The sequence below is a fragment of the Porites lutea genome, chromosome 6 (assembly GCF_958299795.1).
Source record: "Porites lutea chromosome 6, jaPorLute2.1, whole genome shotgun sequence".
NCBI classification, from domain to species: domain Eukaryota; kingdom Metazoa; phylum Cnidaria; class Anthozoa; order Scleractinia; family Poritidae; genus Porites; species Porites lutea.
In genome coordinates, this window is record NC_133206.1 from 31,970,848 (window position 1) to 31,980,847 (window position 10,000).

A 10,000-nucleotide genomic window follows, 5' to 3' on the forward strand; every position below is an offset into this window, starting at 1 on the left:
TTGCGTTTCAAAAGCGCTTCGTTTTCTACCGAACAAAAAGAATTTCCAGTTTTTACCGTATTTCTGATCATAAAAACTTCATCGAGGCGGCTATTGGAGGAAACCGTTCCCTTGAACGATTTTGGAAGAACAGTTCCCACTGGTGCCGAGAAATACGGTTGCAAGTAAAATAGGCAACGTCGTCATTTCGTTGCTATGACAACTCCGATGCATTGTAACGCTGATCATAGCAAATTTTCATCATTATCTAGAACAGCTGTGGTGCTAATTTTCCATATCTTTGGTAATGGCGACGTATTTTATGCTCAAACTTGGAAGGTATTGACCCTGAAAAACCCTATCGAGCTACCTTAAAAATGAAACATTCTTTGAACCTTACCTTGCAAACACCACCGGACTTGTTCAATAGGCTATTTTTGAGTTTTTCAAAGCCTCTGTTTCAAAGCGAGACTAACTGCGAAGCTATTGATATGAAAAGGAGTTCTTACATGACTCCGGCTATTGTCCATGAGTGGAATGACACATGTATTGCATGTATTGAAGTAGTCTAAAACGGACCGGTTATCATGCTGAGCTCATCAGCTCATCAGTTCTTATGTTCCTAGGCGAGCTCTTAGGTCTGCTGACCAACATCTACTGGAGCAGCCAACGCACAAGCTCAAATTGATTGGCTTGAGGGCTTTCTCAATGTGCGTGCCTTACCTCTGGAACTCACTTCCATTTGAGATTAAAGCGCATCTGTCTCTATCTTTAAAGCTAATCTTAAGACCTATCTTTTTCCACAAGCATATTTTTAGACTTTCAATTTTTTTCTTTTTTTGATTTTTAGGACTTTTAGACTTTTGATTTTTTCGATTCTTAGGATTGTTTACATTTTTTAGTGTATAGATTATAATATATTTGACACTGTAAAGCGCATTTAGGCGTTAGGAAAATGCGCTATAGAAATAAATTATTTATTATTATTATTATTATGCTGTGGTTTCTCATTTAATCACAACTGTGGCTTCGCGGTGAAATAAAAAACCCTCAATGACGTCATAAAATGATTCACGCCATAAGATTTTCACGCTCTTCCTTTATATCGTGCCCAGTTAAACACCCGAGGGTTTTTAAGATGTTTTTGGATCGAAGTAAAAGCACAAGTCAATGTTTTAGAATAGCGGTAGAGTACCGTAAAATTCCGAAAATAAGCCCGGGGGATTATATTTTTCAAAAGCCCTTTTTGAGGGGCCTAGTTTTGGAGGGACTTACGGGCAGGAACAGATATATATTTTTTCCTTTTTTTATTAGCTTCGCCAAAAAAAAACAAACAAACAGAGAGAACGTTGGGAGGGACGCCGCAACAGCTGTGACCAAGCGTCTGGGCTTGGGATGCCTGTGTAGGAACATGCCAGTTCTTAATTATGTTTTTTGATACCTAGGATAAGCCAAAATTAAATTAAAAACTTTGAATCCCGTAAATCGACTGTAAAGGAGGCTTTTACACCTCTGTAATCCTGTTAACTTCTCCTTGGCAACTCCTCGCCTTCTCACCTCACCCCTCCCCCGGCATCTCCCCAAGTTTTGACCGAGTGGAGCTTGGGACCAGGGGAAACTAAGATGGCGCCTGATAATGGCGCCGTTGTCAACAATGTTCAACTTCTAATCGAAATCGCAAGGATTCTGCAAAAACGCGGCTTGGTCTTTCAGTTCTGTGGTTTATTAACTTCTGGATCATTTAACTGTGATAAAAAGAAAGTATTTTATTGTGAAGGAAAAGGCTCAAGGCTGTGTACAAACCCCAGTCAATGGCGTCAATGATCTTGCACTGCATGTGGAATTGTGATCAAAGCACAGGTAAGATGTAACGGATTAAGCTTACAAGGAAATTTTAGAGCTAACGAAACTACATAGTAGTTGCTCAGGTAATAATTTTAAATTAGCTGGAATTGCTTGGGTTAAGAGTGTCAGCTAGTGTTGGTTGGGTAGTCAAAGTGTTTTGTGTTGGTGTAAAGTCACGTGCCTAATTTCCTAGCCAGTGCTGGCACAAATGGAAAGCTACAGAGTGGTTTATTTTTTCTCTATTTTTGCGCGGGCTTTATCCTGTTACCCCTAACAGTCACCAGAATCTAATTTTTCCTCACAATATCCCTTTGTAAAGAGTCAATTTCTAGAATATACCCTGCCACATATTTTTCAACTTTTGCTATGGATCTGTTAGTGAGGTCTGGCGACACTTTAACAAACAGAATACAAATTAAAGCAGAGAAGTCGACACGCCTCTGCTTTAATTTGTTTTTTGTTTCCATTTTTGCATTCACCAATCTTCTCTTATTGGCCGCTTTTCTTTCTCCCCTCTTGTTCCCTTTTTTCATTTTTTGCTGCCTTTACTATCACTACAGTGGAAGATCCTCAGGGCATGAAGAAGGTTTCCGTTCCTGGAGCTGGCCGCTTACAAAAACAGTTCTCAGTATGGGAGCTTGCTTAATTACAAATAAACGTTGAAAAAAACCTTTTAGTTAGTGTCTGGCTATGCTATTGTTCTGACAATGTTGTAATTCAATCACAAGCATATAATTCAAGTGATGTTTTGACGTGTAACTGGGTGTGTGCACTAAGGCTGACTTAAAATGATTGTGACAAACAGTGTTATAAAGTTGATATATTAAAAAGCAAGATTCAGAGGCAAATAAGATTCCATTTCAGGTGTCTGCTTATGGGAGCTTAAAACAAAGCTAAAATCTAACTCGTAAACCCTGAAAGTGTCCGCAGCTGCCCACGGAGATTGTCCGCTTATGGAAATGTAAAAATACCGAGTTTTTATGGGAGTTGAAATGCGGAACTGTCCACTTACAAGAGTGCTCGTTAAGAGAGCTTCCACTGGTTTACTATTATTCCAGTGAATTTATGTGTCCCCCCCTCCTTTCCCTATACCACTCCCTTGTCTCCCGTCATCCTTCCGTATGTGTCTTTTGTTTCCATTATTCATTTTGCCTCTGCTTCTCTATTTTTATTTTATATCTGCTATCTGTAATCCACTAAATCACATTTTTCTCCTTCTAGTGTCTTGTTGCCATTATTTTTATTCAACAGCTTGTACCTGTAAACCTTTGCTTTCTTTATACCACTCCAGATCCCCTGCTTCCTTTTTGCTCTTCTTTCCTGGCTTTGTTGTTGCCATTAACATATTCCTTTGACTAATACGCCCTTCTTTATTTTTAACCTTCTTTCCCTTCTCGACTTTGTTTTAATTGTCATATTCCATTCTTCACTCATTTGCCCCATTTTTTTCCCGTCCTATTTGTTATCGCCCGTACCACCTTTTTACCCTTTCCTAGTTTCAGTTTTATTATCCTACTGTCCAATGCCACCTCACTTATGTCGACCTTGCAATATCTGTACCGCTTCTATCTATTCTCTATCTTACATCTCTTTGTGACTTTCTAATGTGACTAAAAGTAATTTAGGCAAGTTCAACACCAGACAATGCTGGCCAGTGGTCTCCACCACTAATCGTATGTTGGGCAGTCTTGGGCTTTAGCAGCACTTTAGTAATTTTACAGTGCAATCACTTTGTTCGTGCTGTCTTTGCGTGCAGTAGCTTCAGACTAGAGAGCCAATTTTATATGTAAAATAAACACCTTCTAAACAGATCTGAATAGAGAGGAGAAGTCGTTACGTCATGTTGCCATGGTAGCAAAATTTTTGGATGACAACAAACCGGAAATTCACTTAAAAATTAAATTCGCACTGTTTCAAACTTCATTGATCTTATTTCATTTAATTTGTCAAATGTTGGTGAAATTTTCTGGATTGAATCCAAAAGGACCATATCTGAGTTTAGAAAAAGAAAGAGAAACTTTTTGTGTTGTGTTCACCTACTCCGTAAAGCAGGTGCATGAAATTAGGAAGTTTCATGTTCCAATCGTGCAACGATGGCTAAAAAATGTGCAAAAAAGCGTGATGCACGTGCAAAGTTGTTGTTTTGCTAATATAAACTTATTGCTTTTTTGCTGTTCTCGTTGCCGTCGCCGTTGTTGTTGCCTAAGCTCTCTTTTGTTGTGATCCAAAAATTTTGCTTCCATGGTTACTTGACATCTCACCTCTCCTCTCTATTTCCACTGAATCTCTTAAACGGCCATTTAGACCTCATTTAAATAATTAGCTTTCAGTGTTGGATTGGACTAGGTCTTCAGCTGACTAGTCAGTTCCCTTTTTCCTTTGACCACTACCACCCTTCTTTTTGAATCCCTTTATGGTTTACACATAATAATAGTAACATTAATAATTCCTCTATTTACCCTTAGCAGTATTTATAGCACATATGTTACTGGGGGTGAGCAAATTACTAAAAAAGGTAATTATTCAAATCAAACATGAAAGGGTTAAGAATTCCAATTGAAGGGAGGCAAACCAGCAGTCATCCCAGTCATACCTAGGCATCCCAGTAAACTCTCATCATCCCTAGTCATCCCTAGTCATCCCCAGTAATCCTTAGTCATCCCTAGTCATCCGTAGTCATCCCTAGTTGTCCCTAGTCATCCCTAGTCGTCCCTAGTCATCCCTAGTCATCTAAGTCATCCCTAGTCATCCCAAGTCACCCCAGTGATCCCTAGTCATCCCTTGTCATCCCTAGTAATCCCTAGTCGTCCCTACACATCCCAGACATCCCTAGTCATCCCTAGTTATCCCAGTCATCCCAAGTCATCCCTAGTCATCCCTAGTCATCCCCAGTCATCCCAAGTCATCCCTAGTCATCCCTAGTCATCCCTAGTCATCCCTAGTCATCCCTAGTCATCGCAGTCGTCTTTAGTCATCCCTAGTCATCCCAGTCATTCCTAGTCATCCCAGTCATCCCTAGTCATCCCTAGTCATCCCAGGTATCCCTACTCATCCCAGTCATCCCTACTCATCCCAGTCATCCCTAGTCATCCCAGTCATCCCTAGTCATCCCTAGTCATCCCAGTTATCCCTAGTCATCCCAGTCATCCCTAGTCATCTCTAGTCATCCCAGTCATCCTTAGTCATTCGAGTCACCCAGTCATCGGTAGTCATCGGTAGTCATCCCAGTCATCCCTAGTTGTCCCATTCATCCCTAGTCATCCCTAGTCATCCCAGTCACCCCTAGTCATCCCTACTCATCCCTGTCATCCCACTCATCCGTTGTGATCTGAGTCATCCCTAGTCATCCCAGTCATCCCTAATCATCCCTTGTCATCCCAGTCATCCCTAGTCATTCCTATTCATGTCAGTCATCCCTAGTCATCGCTAGTCATCCCAGTCATCCCTAGTCATCCCAGCCATTCCTAGTCATCCCTAGTCTTCCCAGTCATCCCTGGTTATCCCAGTCATCCCTAGTTATCCCTAGTCATCCCAGTCATCGTTTGCCATCCCTAGTCGTCCCAGTCATCCCTAGTCATCGCTAGTCATCCCAGTCATCCTTATTCATCCCAGTCATCCCTAGTCATCCCAGTCATCCCTAGTTATCCCAGTCATCCATAGTCATCCCTAGTCATCCCAGTCATCCCTAGTCATCCCAGTCATCCCTAGTCAACCCAGTCATCCCTACTCATCCTTAGTCATCCCTAGTCATCCCAGTCATCCCTAGTCATCCCTAGTCATCCCAGTTATACCTTGTCATTCGAGTCATTCCTAGTCATCCCAGTCATCCCTAGTCATCCCTAGTCATACTAGTCATCCCTAGTTATCCCAGTCATCCCTAGTCATCCCTAGTCATCCCAGTCATCCCTAATCATCCCTAGTCATGCCAGTCATCACTAGTCATCCCTTGTCATCCCAGTCATCCTTAGTCATCCCAGTCATCCCTAGTCACTCCTAGTCATCTCAGTCATCCCTAATCATCCCTAGTCATCCCAGTCATCCCTAGTCATCCCAGTTATCCCTAGTCATCCCTAGTCATCCCTAGTCATCCCAGTCATCTCTAGTCATTCCAGTCATCCCAGTCATCCCTAGTTATCCCAGTCATCCCTAGTTATCCCAGTCATTCCTGGTCATCCCAGTTATCCCTAGTCATCCCAGTCATCCCTAGTCATCTCAGTCATCCCTAGTCATCGCTAGTCACCTTTACTAATGCCAGTCATCCTTAGTCATCTCTTGTCATCCCAGTCATCTCTACTCATTCCTAGTCATTCTTAGTCATCTCTGTCACCCCTAGTCGTTTCTAGTCATCCCGGTCATCCCTAGTCATCCGAGTCATCCCTAGTCATCGCAGTCATCCCTAGTCATCCCTAGTCATCCCAGTCATCCCTAGTCATCCCTAGTCGTCTCTAGTCATCCCAGTGATCCCTAGTCATCCCTAGTCATCCCAGTCATCCCAGTCATCCGTAGTCATCTGAGTCATTCCTAGTCATTCCAGTCATCCCTAATCATCCCTAGTCATCCCTGTCATCCCGAGTCATCCCAGTCAGCCCTAGTCATCCCAGTCACTCCTAGTCATCCCAGTCATCCCTAGTCATTTCTAGTCATCCTAGTTATCCCTAGTCATCCCTAGTCATCCCAGTCATCCCTAGTCATCCCAGTCATCCCGAGTCATCCGTAGTCATCCCAGTCATTCCTAGTCATCCCTAGTAATCCCTAGTAATCCCTAAAGATCCTAGTCATTCCAGTCATTTCTAATCATCGCAGTCATGTCTAGTCATCCCTAGTCATCCCCAATAATCCGTAGTCATCCCTACTCATCTTAGTCATCCCTAGTCGTCCCGAGTCATCCCAGTCATTCCTAGTCATTCCAGTCATCCCTAGTCCTCCCAGTCATCCCTAGTCATTACTAGTCATCCATAGTAATCCGTTGTCATCCCTAGTCATCCCTTGTAATCCCTAGTGATCCCTCGTCATCCCTAGTCATCCCTAGTCATCCCAGTCATCCTAGTCATCCCTAGTCATCCCAGTCATCCCTAGTCATCCCCAGTCATCCCTAGCCACCCCTAGTTATCCCAGTCATTCTTAGTCAGTGTGACTAGGATGACCAGGGTGACTAGGATGACTAGGGTGTGTAGGGTGATTAGGGTGACTAGGGTGACAGGGATTACTGGGGTGACTAGAATGACTAGGATTACCATGGTGACTACAATAACTAGGATGACCAGGGTGACCAGGGTGACTAGAATGACCAAGTTTAGAAGGATTAGAAGGTTAACTAATGTGACAGGGTGACTTGGGTGACTACAGTGACTTGGATTACTAGTGTTACTAGAACGACTAGGATGACCAGGGTGACTAGGATGACTAGGGTGACTAGGATGACTAGGGCGACAAGGATTTCTAAGGTGACTAGGGTGACTAGGATTACTAGGGTGGCTAGAATGACTTGGATGACCAGGGTGATTAGGGTGACTAGGGTGAATAGGATGACTAGGGTGACCAGGATGACTAGGGCGACAAGGATTTCTAAGGTGACTAGGGTGACTAGGATTACTAGGGTGGCTAGAATGACTTGGATGACCAGGGTGATTAGGGTGACTAGGGTGAATAGGATGACTAGGGTGACTAGGATGACTAGGGCGACAAGGATTTCTAAGGTGACTAGGGTGACTTGGATTACTAGGGTGGGTAGAATGACTTGGATGACCAGGGTGATTAGGGTGACTAGGGTGAATAGGATGACTAGGGTGACTAGGATGACTAGGGCGACAAGGATTTCTAAGGTGACTAGGGTGACTAGGATTACTAGGGTGGCTAGAATGACTTGGATGACCAGGGTGATTAGGGTGACTAGGGTGAATAGGATGACTAGGGTGACCAGGATGACTAGGGCGACAAGGATTTCTAAGGTGACTAGGGTGACTAGGATTACTAGGGTGGCTAGAATGACTTGGATGACCAGGGTGATTAGGGTGACTAGGGTGAATAGGATGACTAGGGTGACTAGGATGACTAGGGCGACAAGGATTTCTAAGGTGACTAGGGTGACTTGGATTACTAGGGTGGGTAGAATGACTTGGATGACCAGGGTGATTAGGGTGACTAGGGTGAATAGGATGACTAGGGCGACTAGGATGACTAGGGCGACAAGGATTTCTAAGGTGACTAGGGTGACTTGGATTACTAGGGTGGGTAGAATGACTTGGATGACCAGGGTGATTAGGGTGACTAGGGTGAATAGGATGACTAGGGCGACTAGGATGACTAGGGTGACAAGGATTTCTAAGGTGACTAGGGTGACTTGGATTACTAGGGTGGGTAGAATGACTTGGATGACCAGGGTGATTAGGGTGACTAGGGTGACCAGGATGACTAGGGCGACAAGGATTTCTAAGGTGACTAGGGTGGCTAGGATTACTAGGGTGGCTAGAATGACTTGGATGACCAGGGTGATTAGGGTGACTAGGGGGAATAGGATGACTTGGTTGACTAGGATGATTAGGATCACCAGGGTAATTAAGATGACTAGGATGACTAGGATGAGCAGGGTGACTAGGATGAGCAGGGTGACTAGGGTGACTAGAATGACCAAGGTTAGAGGGATTACAGGATGGACTAGGGTGACAAGGATGACTAGGGTGACAAGGGTGACTAGGATGACTAGGATGAGTAGGATGACTAGGGCGACTAGGATTTCTAAGGTGACTAGGGTGACTAAGATTACTAGGGTGGCTAGAATGACTAGGATGACCAGGGTGATTAGGGTGACTTGGGGGAATAGGATTACTAGGATGACTAGGGTGACTAGGATGACTAGGATGACTAGGGTGACTACAATCTTGGACAAAACTGTTGAGAAAATTGTATACTTGGACAGCATTTTTCTAAACATCGTAGCTGTACCGGTTCTTCCCTCTCTCCCTTCTCCTGAAAGCAATGTTGTGGTGTATTCAAAAGAAAGCCTGATCCCTGGGCGTTTGTGGGAAGCAACATTGAATTGGGGGAAGGGGTTTTCTTTCCGCAAAGGCGTAGTTTTGGAAATAGTTTTGTTGCGTAGGAAAGTGGACATGATGGGGAAAACTTTCTCAAGTAGTTTTGTCCGGGATTGTATTTGACTGGGAAAGGTGATTTGCAGCCTTTAAAGCAGCCAAATAAGCCTGTTCTTTATAAATGTAGTACATTTCAAAGAAAAGAAGATAATTAATGCAAAATGAGTGAAAAGAGCGGCGTTTATGACAAGAAAATCAATTGGTATGTCTTAATTGATTGGAGTGGTCAGTCAAGAACGTTTGTGAAATTCATTTTCCATGCATGGTTTTTACGCGCACTTTGAGTGAAGAGCAGAGAGCATACATTGTGCTTTTCAAGGATGAAAAGGACGTTTCCGTCAAGCAGATTAGCCAGAAAACGGGAATTTCACCCCCTACGATTCAATCAACAAATAACACATGAAACTTTCGCTGAATTTTCAGAGCGTGTGACCCCAGAACTTTGAACAATTTTTCCTTGCCGAAATAGTCAATGGGTAAGCACTTGCAAAGAATAAAAGCATCAAATGGAGAGAGGATTAAATATTTACAAAAGCTGCATTTTTACTTTTCACATTTGAATGCTTACTTTTGAAATTGTAGCGATATCCAGTCCAAAGAAACACACTTTGAAATCTAGAAATGCCACACGCGATAACGTGACAAAATGTACTATCGCGTGACCTGTAAAAGTGCATGTGTTGTCTTCTGGTTACATATGACTGGAAAAATTATGACCTAAATTGATAATTTGCAAACCAAAGCATGATAAAAGTTTCCAAAGTTGACTGCTAATCTTTTTCTCTCCACAATATCTGTAAGTCGGAACGATTAACAGGACATTTTTGAGCGGCTGCGCAGATTAGCAACGGTTAACAACGATTAACAGGGAAGTTTAATAAGAATCAGAAGGTCATTTTCTATTGAAAACAAAATGGTGTTAACCGTTTCGATGCTTTGTTAATCGTAATATTATTCTATCCATGGAATTATCATAAAACGTTAACCGACTTTTAATAAACAAAGTTTCTGTAACACCCATAGTTTAACCAATTATAAGCTCTGAGAAGCAATTTCCACGTGATGGGAAATGGTTCCATATCGGATTG